Source organism: Panthera uncia, assembly GCF_023721935.1.
Source record: "Panthera uncia isolate 11264 chromosome A1 unlocalized genomic scaffold, Puncia_PCG_1.0 HiC_scaffold_17, whole genome shotgun sequence".
NCBI lineage: Eukaryota > Metazoa > Chordata > Mammalia > Carnivora > Felidae > Panthera > Panthera uncia.
Genome location: NW_026057577.1, coordinates 76,395,215 through 76,419,411, shown reverse-complemented (window position 1 = coordinate 76,419,411; position 24,197 = coordinate 76,395,215). Strand labels below are relative to the sequence as shown.

General features: G+C 35.3%; 1 long non-coding RNA gene across 2 annotated transcripts in view; it reads left to right on the top strand.

Moving 5' to 3' along the window:
• The window catches only part of LOC125934328 (uncharacterized), a 150,638-nt gene that overhangs the window by 76,270 nt on the left and 50,171 nt on the right, over positions 1-24,197 (top strand). For both annotated transcript variants that reach the window (XR_007461321.1, XR_007461320.1), the window contains exon 2: positions 6,145-6,242. This is a non-coding gene — a long non-coding RNA (uncharacterized LOC125934328). The remainder of the gene's footprint in view (positions 1-6,144; positions 6,243-24,197) is intronic.

The following is a 24,197-nucleotide window of genomic DNA, read 5'->3' as shown; positions in this document are numbered from 1 at the left end:
TAAAATTGCTTTTATTATCAGATACATTCCTCCTCAATTTCCCCTGTTCCATTTGGCACTATTATCCTTTCAGTATTACAGACAAAACTTTTAGAGTCACCTTTGATGACACATCATTGTGACTGTATTGCACATACATGAAACTTAAGTAAATTATAACAACATAAATCACTGACATACAAAGCCCCTCTCAACTCTCACAACTAAAACATTAAGTAAAGGATTAATTGTTTTCATTCTTGGCTATAATAATAGCTTCTTAAAAATATGCAGCCAAGAATTCTTTAATCAGCAAGACTGTCGTTCAGAATAGAAGGAGAGATAAAAATTTCCCAGACAAACAAAAATTAAAGGAGTTTGTGACCACTAAACCAGCCCTGCAAGAAATTTTAAGGGGGACTCTTTGAGGGGAGAAAAGATGAATATATATATATATATATATATATATACCCAAAACAATAAAGATTAGAAAGGACCAGAGAACACCACCAGAAACTCCAACTCTACAAGCATCATAATAGCAATAAAATCATATCTTTTAGTACTCACTCTAAATGTCAATGGGCTCAATGTTCCAATCAAAAGACATGAGGTAATAGAATGGATAAGAAAACAAGATCCATCTATATGCTGTTTACAAGAGATCCACTTTAGACCTAAAGACACCTTCAGATTGAAAGTAGGGGGATGGAGAACCATCTGACATGCTAATGGTCAACAAAAGAAAGCCAGAGTAGCCATACTTATTCAGACAGTCTAGACTTTAAAATAAAGACTGTATCAAGAGATGCAGAAGGGCATTATAACATAATCAAGGGGCCTATCCACCAAGAAGACCTAGCAATTGTAAACATTTATGTGCCAAATGTGGAGCACCCAAATATAGAAATCAAAAAATCACAAACTTAAAGAAGCTCATCTATAGTAATACCATAATAGTAGGAGACTTCAACACCCCACTCACAGCAATGGACAGATCATCTAATCAAAAAATCAACAAGGAAACAATGGCTTGGAATGACACACTGGACCAGATGCACTTAACAGATATATTCAGAACATTTCATCCTAAAGCAGCAGAATATACATTCTTCTCCAGTGCACATGAAATGTTCTCCAGAATAGACCATATACTGGGACACAAATCAGCCATCAACAAGTACAAAAAGATCGAGATGATACCGTGCATATTTTCTGACCACAACACTATGAAACTCGAAATCAACCACAAGAAAAAGTTTGGAAAGGTAACACATACTTGGAGGCTGAAGAACACCCTACTAAAGAATGAATGGGCTAACCAAGCAGTTAAAGAGGAAATTAAAAAGTATATGGAAGCCAATGAAAATGATAACACCACAACCCAAAACCTCCGGGACACAGCAAAGCCGGGCATAAGAGGAAAGTATATAGCAATCCAGGCCTTCCTAAAGAAGGAAGAAAGATCTCAGATACACAGCCTAACCTTATGCCTTAAGGAGCTGGAAAAAAAACAGCAAATAAAACCCAAAACCAGCAGAAGACAGGAAATAATAAAGGTTAGAGCAGAAATTAATGCTATCAAAACCAAAAAACAGTAGAACAGATTAATGAAACCAGAAGCTGGTTCTTTGAAACAGTTAACAAAATTGATAAACCACTAGCCAGTTTGATCCAGAATTAAAAAGGAGAGATCACAACCAACACAACAGAAATAAAAACAATAAGAGAATATTATGAGCAATTATATGCCAATAAAAAGGACAATCTGGAAGAAATGGACAAGTTCCTAGAAACATATACACCACCAAAACTGAGATAGGAAGAAATAGAAAATTTGAACAGACCCATAACCAGTAAGGAAATCAAATTAGTAATCAAAAATCTGCCAAAAAACAAGTGTCCAGGGCCAGATGGCTTTCCAGGAGAATTCTTCCAAACATTTAAGGAAGAGTTAACACCTATTCTCTTGAAGCTGTTCCAAAAAATAGAAATGGAAAGAAAACTTCCAAACTCTTTCTATGAAGCCAGCATTATCTTGATTCCAAAACCAGACAGAGACCACACTAAAAAGGAGAACTATAGACCAATGTCCCTGATGAACATGGATGCGAAAATTCTCAACAAGGTATTAGCCAACTGGTTCCAACAATACATTAAAAAAATTATTCACCACCACCAAGTGGGATTTATACCTGGGATTCAGGGTGGTTCAATATCTGCAAAACAATTAACGTGATTCATCACATCAATAAAAGAAAGGACGAGAACCATATGATCCTCTCAATAGATGCAGAGAAAGCATTTGACAAGATTCAGCATCCTTTCTTGATAAAAAACCCTCAAGAAAGTAGGGATAGAAGGAGCATACCTCGAGATCATAAAAGCCATATATGAACGACCCAATGCTAATATCATCCTCAACGGGGAAAAACAGAGAGCTTTCCCCCTAAGGTCAGGAACAAGACAGGGATGTCCACTCTTGCCACTGTTATTCAACATAGTATTGGAAGTCTTAGCCTCAGCAATCAGACAACACAAAGAAATAAAAGGCATCCAAATCATCCAGGAGGAGGTCAAACTTTCACTCTTTGCAGATGACATGATACTCTATATGGAAAACCCAAAAGATTCCACCAAAAAACTTCTAGAATTGATTCATGAATTCAGCAAAGTTGCAGGATATAAGATCAATGCACAGAAATCGGTTGCATTCTTATACACCAACAATGAAGTGACAGAGAGAAATCAAGGAATTTATCCCAGTTACAGTTGCACCAAAAACCATAAAATACCTAGGAATAAATCTAATCAAAGAGGCGAAAAATATATACACTGAAAACTATAGAAAGCTTATGAGAGAAATGGAAGAAGACACAAAGAAATGGAAAAAAAGATTCCATGCTCCGAGATAGGAAGAACAAATATTGTTAAAATGTCGATACTACCCAAAGTGATCTACATATTCAATGCGATCCCTATCAAAGTAACACCAGCATTCTTCACAGAGCTAGAACAAAGAATCCCAAAATTTGTATGGAACCAGAAAAGACCCCGAATAGCCAAAGCAATCTTGAAAAAGAAAACCAAAGCAGGACGCATCACAATCCCAGACTTCAAGGTATACTACAAAGCTGTAATCATCAAGACAGTATGGTAGTGGCAGAAGAAAAGACACTCAGATCAATGGAACAGAATAGAGAACCCAGAAATGTACCCACAAACATATGGCCAACTAATCTTTGACAAAGCAGGAAAGAATATTCAGTGGAATAAAGACAGTCTCTTCAACAAGTGGTGCTGGGAAAACTGGACAGTGACATGCAGAAGAATAAACCTGGGCCACTTTCTTATGCCATACACAAAAATAAACTCAAAATGGATGAAAGACCTAAATGTAAGACAGGAAGCCATCAAAATCCTCGAGGAGAAAGTGAGAAAAAACCTCTTTGATCTTGGCCACAGCAACTTCTTACTCAGCTCCTCTCCACAGGCAAGGGAAACAAAGGCAAAAATGAACTACTGGGACCTCATCAAAATAAAAAGCTTCTGCACAGTGAAGGAAACAATCAGCAAATCTAAAAGGCAACCAACAGAATGAGAGAAGATATTTGCAAATGACATATCAGATAAATGGTTAGTACCCAAAATCTATAAAGAACTTAGCAAACTCAATACCCCAAAAAAAACAAATAATCCAGTGAAGAAATGGGCAAAAGACATGAATAGATACTTCTCCAAAGAAGACATCCAGATGGCCAACTGACACATGAAAAAATGCTCAACATCACTGATCATCAGGGAAATCCAAATCAAAACCACAATGAGATCCCCCCTCACACCTGTCAGAATGGCTCACATTAACAACTCAGGCAACAACAGATGTTGGCGAGGATGTGGAGAAAGGGGATCTCTTTTGCATTGCTGGTGGGAATGCAAGCTGGTGCAGCCACTCTGGAAAACAGTATGAAAGTTCCTCAAAAGATTAAAATAGAACCACCCTATGACCCAGCAATTGCACTACTTTATATTTCTCCAAGGGATACAGGCATGCTTTTTCAAAGGGACACAAGCACCCCAATGTTTATAGCAGCACTATCAACAATAGGCAAGGTATGGAAAGAGCCCAAATGTCCACTGATGGATGAATGGATAAAGAAGAAGTGGTATATATATATACAATGGAGTTTTACTTGGCAATAAAAAGAATGAAATCTTGCCATTTACAACTGCATGAATGGAACTAGAGGGTGTTATGCTAAGTGAAATTAGTCAGTCAGAGAAAGACAAAAATCATATGACTTCATTAATATGAGGACTTTAAGAGACAAAATAGATGAACATAAGGGAATGGAAAAAAATAATATAAAAACAGCGAGAGGGACAAAACAGAAGAGACTCATAAATATGGAGAACAAACTGAGGGTTATGGGAGGGATTGTGGGAGGGGGTACTACTCCTGAAATCATTGTTGCACTATATGCTAACTAATTTGGATGTAAATTTAAAAAAATAAAAAAATAAAAAAAGTTAAAAAATACAATACAATGCAATACAAAAAATAAAATAAAATAAAATAAAATATAAAATAAAATAAAATAAAATAAAATAAAATATAAAAAAAACAGAAATACCTATTGCACAATTTAAAGATGCAGATGTATGAGGAAATGCTTAGCAGGGCAACTGACCCCTACTATGCAAAAAATAAAGTGCAATTTTATAAAAAAAAAAAATAGCTTCTTAACTGTCTTTTTACCTCTATTTTTTCTTTCTTTAATTCTTTACACATATTACTGCTAGCTTAATCTTCACCAAACTAATTTTATCTTGACATGTAACAGGAGAAAAATATTTCAATCCTCTGCTCAAAATCCTATAATATCTTTATGTTGTCTATCACATTAAATTCTATTCTGATTTATGTAATTTTACATGATCTGGTCTTAGTTTTGTTTGTTTGTTTGTTTGTTTGTTTTCAGTTTAGCCTATTACTGAGTCAAAAACTCATTTAGTGAGTTGATATACTGAATGTATATGCTGAATGTTGTTGATATACTGAATATATACTACTAATTTGGTAAATCCTGCCTTCTAAATGAGAATGTAACCTTCACAAGGGCAAGGATAATGACAATTACTTCTCTTTATGTTTCACTGGAACTATCATAGTAATAAAAGAACCCCATAGTTTTAAAATAATTACAGATTTATAAATTAACTTTGGAAAAAATTGAAGTCAATTTCTGTCACTGAAGTCTATTTATTTCAAATCAATTCAAATGATATGAAGTAAAGGAAATAAACTTTCAAGGCAAAGAATTTGTATGGCTCAAGAATTAAATTGTATCATCTATAGTTTAACATTCTTTTCCTATAAATGAGGAAATTAGTTCACCATGTTTTCTTAAAAGGAAATGATTTTAAATAATAAATTGTTTAGAGACTTCTTTTCAAAGCTCTATCTACTGTCATTTAATAGGAAAACTGCTTTCTGTTTCACAATAGTTGTGGAAATTCCAGTGCACAGTTACTGCATCTTTGATCATTGCATACTCCAGTGTCACTGGGTTTGTCAAGCAGACTTACAAAGTTGAATCCATTTAGAATTTAACGCAATTCAAATGTTGTTAGTTTTGTTTTGATTATCTATAAACAAATCTTCAATCTACTCTTTAAAATACATTTTTCTTAATAAATAGCAGCTTATGGTCATCTAAGAACCACCTTACATCTCATTTCTGAATGTTATAAGATTGTCACAACTTTTGAGGTTTATTCACAGATTTCCAGCTTTCATTTTGTATTGTGTAATGAGTTAATTCATCCCAAAGACCTTGTGGCATAGTCAATCCATTGCTTTTAACGCATTGAGATACATTTGTTTTTCTTCCCCGTGTTGCTGTCAAGTAAATGCTATTCTGTTCACCTAATAATACTTAACTCAAAAGCCAAATCCATTATTTTTACCCAACAAATTTCTCATTTCTCAAATACCCCAAAGTTCTCAATGATGCTTTTCCCTCTTTCTCCTTCAAATAATTTGCTGGATAATTATCTTCTCTTGAGTATCTTAAAAGTGAGTGAAATTATATACATACATGTATGTTAGGTATGAGAAAATTCCAAATGTTTCTGTGTTTTTATTGAATTAACTCGTTCTAGGCATCAACTAAACGGTTACTAAATGGCCATAAGAGTCTGTGTCAGTAGGAATCTGGAAACCTGGGATCTCCTCCAACCCTACTAAGTGCTAACTGGAAGTAAGTACTTTAATCTCTTTGGTCCTTCATCCTTCATTTGTATATTAGATTGTTGAAGTATCTCTCAGCAGTCCTTTTAACATTGAAACTGGTCATAATTAATTCAATGGATCATAGCAAGTCTCTGGAGTGCCTCCTCATGGCTGAGTAATTGTGGGTAAACAATATTGGAACTCCCACTACCAATACTGCCCACAAACTTTGGGTTTGTGTCAAATAATCACCAGCCACCTTACATATAAATTTTATCTTGCTAAATTAAAAGAATAACAGCTTTTAATCATAGTACTCTGAGGTCTATTTATGACATTTATCATATTAATATGGGTGATTATAATTAGCATTTCTCCTCATAAGCATTTGAATTTCCTGAATTCCATCTCCTTTTTTACTAGTGTGGAAAAGGAGAGATCCATTTCATCCTCTGAAATGGAATAAGTTTAGAAATGTGGAAAGAAACTATGTTCCTTTGGCAAGATCCCCTGGGCTAAGATGCCACCTTCATTTTTCTTCATTGTTTAGAGTTAATTTGGTTTGGCTCTGTTTGCAGCCAGTGCAGTGTCATTTGAAATCCAGAAAACAAGAAAAAAATACCATCCTCGTAATTCAGTATATTTAGCCCTTGAACAATTCTAGACTTCTGAAGGTTTATTTATTTTTTTCCATTTAGAACATAGTCATTGGGAAAAAAGAAAAAAAAATATATTTAGTTAGAGAATATTGAACATATGTCTGTAAAATCTTCCACATGATATTAAATATTATACCTACCTGACTAGGTCAGTTGGCTCAGAAATTTACAGCCGTCATGTTTTATCTTCTCATGTGGAATATTGAAAAATATGGAAAATCTACCAAGATGCCTAACCAGAAGAAATGATTCTATTTTTATAATGCTCTATTGAAGTTAACAATGTATAAACACATAATTATTTTAGAATGGATTTTATAATAGATTTTATGGAGTACACGGAAAAGGAGATGGTATGATTAAAATTATGTTCTGCACAAAACTGTTTGGTATATGAAAAGAAAAGTTATTATAGTGGTGTTTCCACTAATGATCTGTTTGGTTTACTGCCATACAAGAATAAGAGTCTATTTTGGGCTTTTATTTCAGTTGCATTAAATTTCCATCAGAGTTAGATTTGTTTAAAATAAGTTTCTGGAATAATAAGCCTTTTTGAGAAAACAGTATTATTTAAATACATTTGGAAAGAGGCAAGATTAGGAAAACAGGAAAAGGTGGCAGCTTGAACATTTCCTGCCTTGCTGTCATTGTCCTAATTGCCACCAAACAACTTTATCTCTCCCATGCCTTACATGTTAAGCTGAAGCATTGAAGCTGGTAGCAAGGCCTCAAGCTTAACTGGAATCCTAAAGGACAGAGTTGGTACAGTTTTTTTTCCCCCACTAATCTTGGTATCACATTGGGACAAGGGGAGGGAAATTCAGGGTGAGGAAGTTTAGATGGATTCTGGAAAGCACCTGACCTGCAGGTATTCATGAATCCCATCCCCCACAAAGGGAAGGGCTGCATATTGGTTCACTGAGGACCTGCAGTTCCTCTGCATTGGAAGAGCCGTGGGAATGTGACCCTGGCATGTTGGATTTCTGTACCTGGGAAATATTAGAGTGACATGAGCTGACACCTTGACTGTTGCCTCTTCCAAGAACAGGAATAGAGCCTGCATACCTCTCTCCACATTGCTGCCCCCTCACTTCAGTATTTGAACTGAGCCTTAATGAGCAAGCAAGGGAAAATAATGTTGTTGTTAAGGGGCCCCAGCAGGTAGAGAGAAGGGAAAAAAAGGCAGTTTAATGAATTAATAATACTGCTCTAAATGGAAGGCATTGTAAGCAAAAGGAACAATTTTAATTTAACTTAAATGCAATTTTAATTTACACTAGCATTTAAAATCTGCAGCTTGATCATTTTGATCTGATTTGAAGTCCATGGCCAATATTTTTTTCAGTTATTGTCCTGCTTTATTATTTCTGTCCCCTTGTAATGCAAATTCAACTACATGAATGATAGACCATTAACTTTTTTATTATTTTATATATTTTCCCAGATATTTATTTCTTTATTGTCCTCTACTTCACTGGTCTTCTCTTCTGGCCACTATTCTGGTTTTAAATTCATTCACTAAATGTGTGACTTCCATTACTGTATTTTCAGATTTAGAATTTTCAAAGATTATCTATACTTATAGATCTCAATTTTCTGATACAGATTTCTGTATTTCCCCCTCTCTTCTTTTGAACATATTAATCACAGTAATTTATTCTTTATTTTATTTTTTTTAAGATTTTGTTTTTAATAATCTCAAAACCCAACATGGGACTTGAACTCACAACCCTGAGATCAAGTCACATGTTCTTCAAACTGAGCCATCCAGGTGTCCCTTAATCACAGTAATTTAAAAATGCTGCCCAGAACACTAACATCTCTGTCATTTCTGGGTCTGTTTCTTTTGTCTGATTTTTTTTTCTCTTGAATTTCTGTTATTTCTGTCTAATCTCCTGACAATCCTGGAGATTATTTATTTAATGCCAGCATTGTATTTGAAAAAATTGTAGAGGATGGGAAAGATCCTATCTTCCTCTATAGTCTATTTTACTTTTGGATTACAGCTAGAAGCAAGAGCAAATTGGTGTGGGATATTTCAGTCTTTATGAAGGTTAATCAATTGCCTCTTTTATTTTATTTAGGGCAATCCTAGGTTACACCTCTTTTCTGACCATAAGTATCAAGAAACTCCCTTTTACAATTAAAAGTGTTTGGATGAGACCAAGGGTCAGCAAACTTTTTCTGTGAATAATCAAATAGTAAATATTTTGGGCTTTTCATATGGTGTCTGTCATAACTAGTAGGTTTGCCACTGAGACACAAAAGCATACATAGAGAAAACATAAACAAATGAGTATGTGTTTGTTTCAACAAAACTTTATTTACAAAACAGATATTCTGCTGAATAACCTGTGGGTCTTATTGCTGATATCTAGTTTAGACTATAAATATATATTCCCTCAATTTAGGGGCGCCTGAGTGGCTCAGTCGGTTAAGTGTCCGACTTCTGCTCAGGTCATGATCTCTCAGTCCGTGAGTTCGAGCCCCGCGTGGGGCTCTGTGCTGACAGCTCAGAGCCTGGAGCCTGCTTCGGATTCTGTGTCTCCCTCTCTCTGTCCCTCGCCTGCTCATGCTCTGTCTCTCTCTCTCTGTCTCAAAAATAAATAAAAAAAAACATTAAAAAAAAGATTTAAATATATACCCCCTCAATTTCTTAGCCTTAGTCTCAGGACTTTAAGAAAAGAATAATACTTCAAGGAGAAAAGTGGTACAGAATGTTGGACTCACTTTTCTGCAGTTCCCTTTTCGACAGGGTCTTTCTCTTCTAATATTAGAGCACTTTGTACCTTGAATTGCAATTATTTGTCCCCCTGGCCCCATAGACAACCATAAGTTGTGAGCTTGTTTATACTTGTTTACTAAGTTTCCTACTGTTATTTTATTTTAATGTTTATTCACTTTTAAGAGACAGAGAGAGACAGAGCATGAATGGGGGAGGGACAGAGAGGGAGACACAGAATCCAAAGCAGGCTCCAGGCTCTGAGCTGTCAGCACAGAGCCTGATGCAGGGCTAGAACCCACTAACTGTGAGATCATGACCTGAACCAACATTGGCTGCTTAACTGACTGAGCCACCCAGACACACCCCCCCACCCCATTGTTATTAATCAGCAAAAACCTGGAAAGGAAAGTGGCATAAAAATATCTGGATCTTGTCAATACTTTTGTCTTCTCCTGAGATCACTGCCTTGTGAGATTCTGGCTTTTCTAAGTGTACTCTATTAAACTCTTGAAAGAGCTGTTTTGGTATTTCTTATAGCTTTTTTACTTATTCTTGAAGGGACACATTAGTCTAATACAAGCTATTCTATCATAGTGGGAAGCAGAAACCCCCACATTTTTTTTAAAAAAAAAAAGCAATTTGTAGCTTTTGAATAAACCAGCAAAATCTAGAAATGGAAAGCTATGATAACAATGAAATGACATAAAAGTAAACATTGAATACATAGGTAGAATGAAAGTCAAGTATATCAAGTATTACACTATATACAAAAAACTACTCAATCTTACTCAATAATATAGAGTAAATCTGAATAATAGAATGACATGCCATGCTTTTGATACAAAGATTAATACAATGAAATTGTCAATTCTCTCTAAATTATACCATGTGTTTAATGAGTTTCCAACTAAATCACAAACAACATAGTTATTTTTTAGTTGAGTAAAATGATCTCAAATTCTTTTCAAAAAATAAATGCCTGAAAGAAGCCAGATAATTATAACAAAGAAAATGATTATAAAAGATTAACTTCATAAGATACTGAAATAATATAAAATCATCAGAACTAAAAAAAAATTGTTGGTAAAAGAATAGAAAATCAAAAAATGGCACAATGTGAAGAACAAATAGATTTCAATGTATATGTAATTGAAATTTTGTTTGCATTAGTGTGTTTTAATTTTGTGGAAACATACTAACATATTTAACAATATGTTGACCCAACTGGCATTCTATATAGGAGGGAATAAAGATTATATTTCATACTACTCACATATCTCATACTACTCACAAAAAGAAAATTCAGGTAAAACATAACACAAATGTAAAAATTAAAAATTTTATAATAAAATGTGAGAGGCATTCCTATTGGTTAGAAATAATTTTAACCTTGTCAAAAATCCTAGGAGCTATGGAAAAATGTGGATTTGTTTAACTCTCTCTATATATTTTTCCAATATGTTACATCACAAAAGATACCATAAACAAAGCTAATATGCCTATTATTGATTAGGATTAGTATCTGTAACTGAGTTAACATCTATAACATAATGTGGTCACAAATTCTTGAAACAGGCAAATATACACGAAAAATGGCTTATTGATATTACATTACAACATGAGATGCATTCAGTGTGTTTTATCTCATTAGCAACACCTACCATGAACAGAAAAAAAAAAAGAAAATGCTATAATATATTGCCTATGGAAATGTTAAGTTTTATAGCACTTAGAAATCCGTATGTCAAAATCCATTAAAATCAAAATGTATGCATTCAATATTTCTTCTGTGAACACACCCTATGGAAATATAGGCCTCACTTATATAGCTATAAGGATGTTTATTATAACTGTGTTGTGGCAAAAGTGAAATAAGATGAATATTGGTCTATAAGAAAATAGTTGAGAAGCATCTGGGTTGTTCAGTTGGTTGAGCATTTAGCTTTTGGTTTCAGCTCAGGTCATTATCTTCCGGTTTGTGAATTCAAGCCCTGCTTTGGACGGGCTCTATATTGATGTTGTAGGGCCTGCTTGGGATTCTCTTTCTCTCCCTCTCTTTGCCCCACCCCCACTCCCTATCTCTCGCTCTCTCAAAATAAGTAAATAAACTTAAAAAAATGGTTGATTAAAATATGTCATATCTAAAGTATAGAAACTATGAAGATATTAAAAAGAATGCTCACTCGTAAGTTTTTCCATCTCGATCTACTAAGTGAAAACTGTAAGATGCAGAGAGGTAGGTGTAATATGATCACATTTTTATAAAACAAAGAAATTTTAAAAATACTTAAACCTCTACAGATAGTTTTATGTGATTTTATTAGCATGGAAAAACAATAGAGATGTGTATATATTAATTTCTTTGAGTGGAGATAAGGTAGGGGGATGAGTCCAGAAAAAAACATTCAACTTCTTCCTCCCTTATAGACAATGAAGAAATTTAACAATGAAGTCCATGTATCTAAGAGATTCGGGATACTAATGATAAAATTAAAACACTTGAAAGAATATGGATAAGAAATCTCTCAGCACACAGTGGGAGGCAAGTCCCTCTGGGACACTCAAAAGAGTATCATGAATGGTATCAGGCCTATCTCTTAACCACACTCATTATAACCAGTTCCTTAGAGCCTTGCTTCTCAAAGTGCAGTCTATGAATTAGCAGCATCAGTGTTACCTAGGAACTTGTTGGAGAGGCAGATATCTGGCACAACCCATAATTATTGAATCAGAATCTTCATTTTTTCCAAGCCCCCCCAGATGATTGATATGTACATTAACATTTGGAGGAGCACAATGACTTAATGGATGATTGTGGACTAAAGTCAGTACTCATAGTCTATCTTTTTAATTTAAGTATATATAAGTGTGCATAGAAATATATATAAGTATGCACAGAAAAATATAACAAGTTCTGATTTTGAAAATCTTTATAATTGACAAAGTACATCTTAGGGAAAAACAGTAAATAAATCCAATAATAACTCTGTGACAGATTTTGGTTGGGGGGGCACAATAATTGTTATAATAGACAACATAGCATTTAGCATTGTGCTAAGCTACTAGAACCTCAATTCTCTCAACTACAAAATGGAATTTTAATAAATAGAACCTGTTTCATTGGACTATCATCATAACCAAAAATGTGTGCAAAAAGAATTTTAATACTTAACAACTATATAAATATATAAGCAGTGGTGTTTTCATTTGGGTTTTATTAAATGCATCAAATGCACTTAGATCTTTTACTTTTGTTTTTTTACTTCACTGTTTTTCAAACTGGAATTTTCCAGAGTGTTATGGAAGCATTTTAGTCAGTTGAGAAAACCAAAGGCATACAATATTACATACCTATGCATTGGCACATATTTACAGATTCATAAACTTGGAAACTCTGTCTCCTTCCTATGTTTTATGACTTGTGTTAATGTAATATTGCTTTAAGTTTTTTTAATCTTTATTATTTATAAGTGTATGAATATTAAATTATATGCTATTGGAAGCTGGATTATTTCAACAGAAATAATACATCTGGAAGACAAAGTGATTTAATATGTGATTGTGTTTGTGCATCAATAAAAAATAAAACATCACATTTCAAAATATAAAATATCTTCAGTAATTTCAGAAAGCACCTCTATGTAAAGTCCTTACTTTTGTTAAGCTGCGTGTGGCTAAAATCACACTATAAATTGAGAGTTTAGAGTTTTTTTTAATGGTTACTTACTTAATTTGAGAGAGAGAACAAAAGTGAGCGAGCAGGGGAGGGGCAGAGAGAGAGGGAGACAGAGAATCCCAAGCAGGCTCTGGGCTGTCAGTGCAGAGCCCGATGCAGGGTCGAACTCACTAACCGTGAGATCTGGGCTGAGATTAAGAGTCCAAGCTCAACAGACTGAGCCACCCAGGTACCCCAGGAATTTAGTTTTTAAAAAATAGGAACAAATAATTTTTAAGTGAAAAGTATTTTGTGGAGAAAATAATTCAATTTTCTCTCTACATTTTTGTCTGACATTAGATTTTAATGTGTTTTAAATGTGTCTTTGCACTTTTCTTTTTCTTTCTGAAGACTTATGTTTCTGCCACAGTTAACTGTGCAGAAATTTAAGAACTTTATCAGAAAATAACTACAGAAATGAATGCTTGAAAAGCTGGGCCATGTTTCTTCTTTGGAGCCAAGCCAGGATTTGTTAACACTAAGGAAATGAGACAATATTTCTGTTGTTCACACATAACCACATTTACCACAAGCAGTAAAGTAAAGCTTCACATTGGCAGTAATGGAATTTGGCCTGGCATTTTCAGCCCCAATGCTCTCAGCTGCATGGTACAGCCCCAAAAGAAATGAGCAGCTATTGTTGTCTCTTGCCAAGATCAGAATTTTTGAACTGTAACCAGGAAGAAGTATTTTCCTCATTTATATGCACACTGATAATTAGGCTCAAGGAAATGAAGTGCACAGAATGGAAATTGAGATTATGTTTTTTAATGTGAACTTGTTTGATACCAGCTTCTACTCTTCTGACAGATGGATTCTTTTTGGCAGATGATTATGCAAACTGTTCCTTTCGTGCCCGTCTACATGAAGTGTATTCTATAAACACATTGAAGCATCGTGCTCCTCTGAGTCCTCAGTGCTTGGGAATATATTAACACCATGATGATTTGGATGGCAGGATTCAAAAGTATCTGAGAGTAAAAGCTAAAGGAATACTAGTGTGATTGCTTTAGTACTATCAAGGGACCTGGTAGATAATAATGTGCTTCCCTAGAAATTTTACATGGGGCATTTTCATGTCAAAGGAAGAGAAATGAACTCACAGATGATAGAGGAAAATCCAAACAATCAAATCATAAATAGTTTTTAGTAAGTGTTTTTAACAGATACCAAAACACTAACACATTTGGAAGGCAGTGCTCAGGCAAATTTAAATACCTATCAAGCACTCATAGGGTTGTCCTGTCTCTCATGATCTAATTATCAAGGTCATATTTCCTCATGATTTAACGGTCTTGTAATGATTGCTCTAATATTTAAGTGACAAAGAGACCTTTCTCTTCATATTTCTGCAATCAAGAATGTAAGACCTGAATCAGTGTTTTTGCAACCCAAATTTTAGTGGATGTTTTCTTGAGGTAACACACACACACACACACACACACATTTACATACACACATACATAAACACACAAATTCATATTTTAAGAGAGAAAACAGATTGCTGAAACGAGTCATGGGTAACTTGGGCAGTATAGTTGTGCTACATTATATATTCAGTGGGTCAATGGGATGCTAACTCAAGATCTGGTCTGCTGCCGAATATAAAATCCTGAATGTTAGTCTCCTTAAGGGCATTATAAGAACTTTAATATTTCTTTGTTATTAACTGACATTTTACGGGATTTTGTAGAGGACAAAGGGGAAGCATGTGAAGATGAAAGATTTTCTAATGTCCCTTCAGTAAGGATTTGCTAAAGACATGTAGGACACTGAAGGGAAGTAAAGAGAGTAAAGGGCTATGTCCTCTGAATTCCACAAGCATGATTTACAGTCTGAAAGTTAGATTTTTTTTTCCTTGAAATAGAAAATAACCTTTTATCTTCCACTAATGAAAGCCATGCATCACAAAGATGACACATGATTATAGATGTTTCTGAGCAAGTGTGATGGTGACAGCAACAATGCTTTAAATTAGGTGGAAAAGAGTGAAAGTGTGTGTGTGCGTAAAACGATTGTCTAACTCAAAATGTGTGAGACCAGCTTTCGTAAAAAACAAACAGAGAGGCAGCCAATCCATGAGAGATACTCAAAGCACATGTATAGCCACATATTGGACACCTTCTTGTGATTGAATTAGGGATTTGATGTTGTTTCCAACTTATCACTACACATTTAAGCAGACCAATTCAAAACTGGTTTGTAATGAACTAAACTGACTGATTACAGCTATCTGGACATTTGGATTGTAAGTATAAAGTATCACTATGACTGACCAATTATTGAAATCTGATTCAGTTGGAATCTAGTTTCTTAATCTGGTGGCTCAATGTTTGAGAAACAATTGGAATAGCATTTGGAGATATAGAAGATGAACCTATAAGCCTCTAGTATTCTCTACATCTATTACCATATAATCAGATCCTCTTTGACACTGATGAAGCCAGTAGAATGGAATTAGTAATTAATGTATTCAATAAATGTTGAATGTTAAGAACATGTATATTGAGGTATTGCTTTAGGTAAAAGAGATATAGCAAAGAACAAGGTAAAAATTTCCTTATTTTATGTAACTTATATTCTAATTTAGGTGGGAGTAGATATAAATAGATAGTAAACACTTAAACAAATGATGAAAGAACAATGTGTTGGGATTGAGAGCATAAAAATACCTAAGACTGGGAATGCATTTGAATGAGTACTTAATGCTGAACAGAAACTAATCCTGCAAAGATTTGTGGGAAGAGAATTCTACATGGAGGGAACAGAAACACGATTCTGAGAATACTCTTGGGGTTCCAGTTATCTATTACTATGTAATACATAATGCAAAAACTTAGTAGCTTGAAATGTGAACTTTATTTTGCTCATGACTTCATGGATGAATATACAATGGGTTCTGTAGTGTGTATATCTCTGCTCTATGTTCTATCAGCTATGGTGACTCAATAGGGCTGGAAGATCTACTCACATATCTGATAAATATGTGCCAGCTGATTGCTATGAGCTTAACTGGGGCTCTTGGCTTGGCGCCTCACTCTTCCTCATGTGGATCTCTCCAAGGCTTTGCTTCAGCTTCCTCCCAGTAACATCTAAGAGTTAGTGTTCCAAGAGACAGAAAGTGGAAGTTTCCAGTCTTTAAATGTTTCTGTTTCATTTCTGCCATACTTCAAAGTAGTCACAGAGCCCACAGATGCAAGGAAAGTGGGTAGAGACTACAACTGTTAATAAGCAGAGTGTAAAGAACTTAGCCTTCTGTCTAAAAATTATTTATGTTACTCCCACATGAAAAATACACTCACTTCCTCCACAAACTCCAACTTTCCTTCCCAATATAGCATCAGGTTCAAGATCAGGATCCAAGATTTCATAAACTAAATCAGGTTTAGGTGTTGACGAGGCTCCCCACGTGGAATAACGAGTTGGTGCTGACTGCTGGCTGGGAACTCAGCCATGCTAGTCCTCTCCATGAGGCAGCTTTGGCTTTCTCATAGCATGGTGGCTGACTTCCAAGAGTCAGTGTTCCAAGAAACATGAAGTGGGAGCTGCCAGTCTCTACAGGCCTGGAGCCAGAAGCAGGCATAGCAAAGCTTCTAATATATTCTATTAGTCAAAACAGTCACACTTGATGGGAGGAGCGTCAAGGAATTTGTGGCTTTCTTTAATTTGCACATCTGGTGCTTTCAAAGGGCAGAAAGATGAATACTTCAACAATATCCCATATTGTTTTTTTGTGTGCTTCTAATTTAAAATCAAATCCTTTTAAGAACTCAGAAAATATGGCTAGTGCTCTAAATGGCATCTATGAATACATACTAAATAGAAAACTCTGAAAGATATAAAATCACTTTAAGACTATGATGAATTAATATGAGTGTCAACCAAACTAATAGGCACAGAGGTCTTGCTTCTAGAGTTCCAAAAGGGAAGGGAAAGTGCATTAACCCCAAGTAGTCAGGAGCAGGAGGGGCAACAGAGCAAATAGGAGCTCAGAACTTAACTGAGAGGTGAAATTGGAATCAGCTTAAATGTCCATTGGATGGACGGTGGACAGTAGGTCACAAATTGATCAAAAATTACAAGTTGCAAATCAGATTCAATTGCAGTGTAACAGGAAGTGAAAACAAGGGAAAGAGGAAAGTAAGAGACCTCTTGTTTGTTGTCATAAGCAGGTACCAGCTTCCTAATACTGCTTCCTAGTTCCACTATGAATGTTTAGTGAGATCTGTTTTAAAGTTATAGAACAGAAAGAAGCAAGGAATTATTTTCTAACTTTGGACATAAAAGTAGGTAATTATATATTGCTTGCAATAAAACATTCAAATACATGTGGAAAAGGTGGATTCCCAACCTCCAGAATATGTACCTGTAGTTTTTGGTATCTAATGGAGAACCTATCTGTTATTTTGGTGAATACTCTTTACACTTTGCTGTGGGATCTTCTAACGATTATTTTCTTGCACACAGGAGTATAAGATTGAAAGGAAGAAACATAAACACCAATCACAGTGAATAGAACAATTTAGTTTTGGAAATGGGTATGGCCACAATCATTATAATTTGTTTCCTTTGCAACTGCAGGAATGGATCTACTTGGATCTAATGCCTACTCATCCTTCAACACAACTGCTTTCTTCTTTCCTTTTAAAAACTTTCGTTTGATGTTTCCGCATTTCTTCTAATATGAGTTTCTATGTTCCTTTAGTCACACTCTGTCTAATATTACATGCTTCATACTATACTTAAGTATAATACTTAATTGTTTTCTCCTACCACTGTGAAAATGTGGATACCGTAACTGTTTCTTACTGTCATAGATCCGCTCTGACCAATATGGTAGCCATTAAACACAACTGGCTATGATTTAGATTTAAATATAAAGTATTTAAAATGACATTAAATTAAAATTTGATTCCTTAGCTCTACCAGCCACATTTCTGGGGCACAATAGCCAGGTTTGGATAGTGACTACCATGTTGGAAGGCATAGATATAGAAATGCGTATATTCATAACAATTCTATTGGACAGTATTGCTCAAGGTTTTTAATAATTTTTATGGAATAAAAGAAAGATGTCTATGACTCAAAATTATTATAGTTATTTGGCCTCATATAGAAAATTCTGAAAATAAACACATCATACATATATATTAAACTTCAGTTTTCTTGGCATGACATTAGTAGCTATTCGTGAAATATAAATTGAAACTTGGTCATGCTGAATAGACACATTTTAAACGGGGTAGCTGCGTGGCTCAGTCAGTTGAACATCTGATTTTGGCTCAGGTCATGATCTCACAGCTTGTGGGTTTGAGCTCAGTGTCAGGCTCTGTGCTGACAGCCCAGAGCCTGGAGTCTGCTTCAGATTCTGTGTCTCCTCTCTCTCTGACCCTTCCCAGCTTGTGTTTTGTTTTGTTTTGTTTCTTTGTTTGTTTGTTTGCTCTCTCTCTCAAAAATTAATAAACTTAGAAAAAAACATTTTAATTCACAGAAATAGTTAATGACCATATAGAACTATAAATTCTACTTATTCTGAAAAATACTTGGACAGCCTGGCTTGGTTAGTAACTGAGATAAAATCTTGAACTCCTTAATGGCCCACATTAAGGATCTATACTGAAGAAATTGATGTAAGAAGATGCATCTGTATAAATCATCATGCCAAACGTGAGTTTAAGTCACACTTAAAGGTACCTGGATGTTGAAAAAAGTAATAAGACACCATCTCCTTCTTCCAGGAGTAATGCTTCCCTATATCCTACATAGTAAAGTGCAAACATTTTATATTGATAATATGCAGATACTTCACAGTCTTTCCCTAACTCATACTACCCCTTTTATGGATAAACTCTCAAGTTTCCAAATTCTCTAAGCCAGTCAAACTGGTTACCTGCTCTCCTCCCAGCAAGAATAATTTGTTCCTCTCTCTACAACCCTTTGCCCATAAACTACTCTTTCCTTTCCAACTCTACTTTACCCTAATACAGTACTCTACTTTCCAACACAGGATGCCTTCCTTTCTTCCCTTTACCCATAAAAAACCCTTAAGGAGGTGGGTCAGTTCAAGTGCTTCCTCACCAGATCCTTTCGAGAGTTGAATGTGAAGATGACTTAAGTTCCTCCACCATAAAATTCATAAATACATTTTCAATGGGAAGCCCTCCCAATAATTAAATTTTAACATTTGGCAGCTATAACATTCCTTGGCAGGTAGCTATACAATAGGGTAGATGCTGTTGTAAATGATATTAAGCCGAATGTGAAATGGAAACTAGAGCTTCCTCCTAAGATAGATTTATCCCTTTGTCTTTCTTATCCTATATCTAGAGTCTTCATTTTATTAACAGTTTTCAGAACTAAACAAAATTTTTTCAACTCCCAGCTCTAACCCTGTTTTTTGATGGGCATGGGGAGAAGTGTAGAAAATTACAGCATTAAAAGAGTTTGCTTTCATTTTTCAAAAAGGGGTGCCACCATTTATAACACAGTGTCTCATCACTCCTATTTGAGTTTCCAGATTTTGTAATAATAATAAAAAAAAAAACCTCTGTGTATTACTTTATCAATGTGATTTTTATGATGCTGGATAACTATAATTCAAATGGAAAATAAACAGCAATATACGCACACACACAAAAGAAGGTGCCTGGCTGTTTATTTAAATCTACCATAACAATTACCCTAAGATACAAAATGCTTTAAAATAGCAATTAGGGACAATGCTATAATGAAGACTGTGCTCAGAGTTACAAATATTCTTTTCAGACGCAAAGAAATCTGTCATATTAAACAGACAGATAAGAATAAGCAAATAAGGTGAAAGAATTTACTAATGGTCTCATCTTTAGTTATTTGGAAAATTACAGAAATGATCTCATAGCTTGTTCTCTTCATTAACTCACATAAATAAGACAGTAATGATAAAACAGTTGAAGGAATTTGCCCATTAGTCCTCACTGGGACCTGTGCTCCTGCTTAGTGACTGTCTAGATCTATACATTTTGCTTATTCAGCTGGAAAAACATACCAGAATCTGAATTCTAAATGAAGAGTGGAGAGAAAATCCCTATCCTTTGGAAAATATGAGAGAAAGAAAATTAAATATTGACTAAAGTGGAGAATTTCTAATTGGATAGGAAAAGTTAATTTATGTGGAATAGAAAATGAGACCATATCTCAAAATGGTCTCAGATACATGAGCATTTACTAGTCATATTTTTCCATTGTGTATTGCCATGGATTTCATGGTAAATCTTCATAGCTGTTCCTGTGTTGCATGCTTCCTTATCTCCACTATTTTTCTATCAATAGACTAAAGAGAGCATACTCCTGGTTAAATATATACAAATCAACTGTCTCTAATTGTAATAATTATGCAAGCAGAGTTTATTGCTTTTGCTTTCATTTGACTGAAATTCATGTATACAAAACTTTATTTTACATTATATGTACTGAATCCTTATTGTCTTTTACTTTCACATTTCATAACTTGCCTTCTTAGCCAGTATTCTTTCATATATACCCCTATCGACTTTACGCCCTCCCCCTTGAGCTACAAAGTAGTCTTTAGACATATTGATAGCTTTTTACCCCTTGCTAAATTGATCTGATTTTTTTAAAATATATATATATATATATATATATATATATATATATATATATATATGTTTATTTGTTATTGAGAGACAGAGAGACACAGCGTGAGCAGGAGAGGGGCACAGAGAAGGGGAGACACAGAATCGGAAGCAGGCTCCAGGCTCCACGCTGTCAGCACAGCGCCCCACGGGGGCTGGAACTCACAAACCTCAAGATCATGGCCTGAGACAAATCCGGATGCTTAACCAGCTGAGCCACCCAGGCGCCCCTAAATTGATCTATTTTTTTTTTTTTTCCTCTTTTTTTTTTTTTTTTTTAATCCGTGCATGAGGCGCCTGGGTGACTCAGTCGGTTAAGCGCCCAACTTCAGCTCAGGTCATGATCTCACAGTCCTTGGGTTTGAGCCCCATGTGGGGCTCTGTGCTGACCGCTCAGAGCCTGGAGCCTGCTTCCGACTCTGTGTCTCCCTCTCTTTCTGCTCCTCCCCTGCTTATGCTCGCTCTCTCTCTCTGTCTCAAAAATAAATTTAAAAAAACGTTTTAAAAAATCCATGCATTGTAGCTTATCCTGATATAAAATCCAAGTCCTATCACTTGGGAAAAACAATACGCATAATGAGAATAAAGTCCGGAGCTTTGTTTTCTGTTCTTTGTAGCAAGATTATTGTATAGTAAAACTTTATATGTTAAAAATTCTAATCTGTCTAAGCATTATTAAGATATTTAATGTGTTCATTACTTTTACTCAATTTACATGATTAATTGTATATTATACTCTATTATTAGTTCCAGAATTTTGGAATTCAACCTGATTTGGTTCCTTCCTACTTACTGCTCTAGTCAAAATCAGATTCTGCATTTATCATAGATGTCATAAAAAATTTAATTTTTTTTAGCCATCAAATCTGATTTTGAAAATAGATGGAATGACTCTACCATAAAACTTTCTTGGCTATAACAATTAGATTTCTTCTATATTCTGGCCTCATCAAAAAATTTTCAAGGTCATTTTCTATTACGGCAAATTTGGAAGCACAGGTAACTGGACATTTGGATGGTAAACAGTTACTTTCAGAAATATAGGAGACCTTTTTAGTGGAAAAGGATACTATGAAGTTGTCAATGTTGAGGAGAATAGAGTACCTCTTTGAATCTGCTTTCAAACTGTGGTTTCACTTATCTTTCTGAAACAAAATATGAGCATAGCACTAATCCAATTAAATCCAATTGGACTAATCCAATTAAAAATGTCCATGGATTCCTACCACTCCTAGAGCATAAACTTCAAATTCTACAGCATGCCTTGTAAATTTAAAAGATATTCTTAAATTATTTCTCCAATCCTATCTCCCTCTATTCCCTGACTTCCCTATGCTGGTCATTCCATAATAAACAACTGGTAGTTCTCCAAGACACCATATTCTTTTTTTTCTTTTCTTTTTTTTTTTTTTAAGTTTATTTATTTTGAGAGAGCGCTAGCCAGCAGTGGGGAAGGGCAAAGAGCAAGAGAGTATCCCAAGCAGGCTTTGTGCTGTCACTGTGAGCCCAATGCAGGGCTCCACCTCACAAACTGTGAGATCATGACCTGACATAAAATCAAAAGTCAGATGCTCAACCAACTGAGCCACCCAAGTGCCCCAATACTCTTTCATTTTAGGCCTTTGCGCATGTACCTTTCCCACTACCTAACAACTCGTCCTCCAATTCACTCTCCCATCCTCAGATATGTACCTAACTTCTGATCTTTTGATTGATTTCAAATATCTGCTCAGTCATATTCTCCCCTCAGTGAGCCACTGTCTGACTACCCTCTCCTATATACACAACGAAGTAACTACAGTTGCCCCATCATGGACCTGGAATGGATAGAGAGGAAGTAAAAAGGTAATTTTTCATCAAAATATGAAATGAAAATCTATCATTGTTGCATCTGAATAATATATGATTCCTGCCAAATAATTTGATCATGGGATATCTATGGGATATATATTTTTAAAATATCCTCAGATATTTCATGTTTTCTGTTAGGGAAACTGCTGTCACATCATATTTGTGATAGATACAGAGATGGACTGCCAAAATCTCCTTCAAATAAGAACTTGTTGTCAGGCTTCAGGGAGTATGGTCAGCACATGGTCTCCATTTATGAGCTACTTCAAGATATGCCTTAGCTGCAGAAAGTCATCTTGCCTGAAATCGTATCTTTTCCTGGGGCAGCCTGTATGGTGACTGATTGGGGTATAATATAAAGTCCCAGCTACTTATGCAGATAACTGCCCAAGAAAAGGAGGATAACCAACTTAGGAGACAAAGTACAAGGAGAGTAAAGGCATGTGAATGGCCCTATGAGAATGGACACAATGTGAGTAGATCTTTGTATTACATGTTTATGACCACAAGAAAGCATCTACCACAGAAGAGACTCTGAGCATTCATGCGGACAAAATGGACCAGGTGACATCAGTTTGTGTCTATCACCTGATATCTCAGCACAATGAACATTTAAATAACTGCTAAGGTGGTGTGAAACAAACTGCACCCACTCCACTAAATTTGATCTACCAGGCATCAACATCAGATACCAATGCTGAGTCCTCCATAGGGACCATTTCTTGAGGGACAAACTGGGCACTAGGTGTCAACTACCTTGTTCCCCATACATCCTGGAAGGGCCTGTGGTTCATCAGAAGAGTAGTCACATATTCTAAATACAGGTTTGCCTTCCTTGCCCTCATAGTCTCAGCCAGCACTATTATTCAGTGGCTCACAGAGTGTTTTAATGACTGGCACTGGAACCCATATAATGATATGTCAGATTAGGTAACACATGTTATACAAAGGAAAGCAGACATGAGTCCTTTATATCCATATCACCCAAACTTCTAGCATGATAGAGAATTGAAAAGGTTTACTGATATTCCAGCTTAAGGGGAAGCCTGGAGGCAATGTACTTCAGTGACAGGATTTCCTATATCTGGATGCAATATATGCCTGGAATTAAAGACTTTTATATGGCTCTGCACTAGCAGTAGGAAGAATACATGGCCTCAGGAACTGGGAATGAAAGTAGGAATGGCCCCTTACCCTCACTTCCAGTAATTTACTGAATGTTTTTATGATGGGGTATGGTACATATGGAGATGTGCAGCCCACATCCCCCATAAATTAAACACACTGGGAGTACCTTCAGAGATAGTTTCTGTATGTTAGATCCTCAGGGGCTGCTTGGCTACAGAAAGCACAGCGGCCCAAGGTTATATACTTTCTTATGTAGCCTGCATCTGGTACT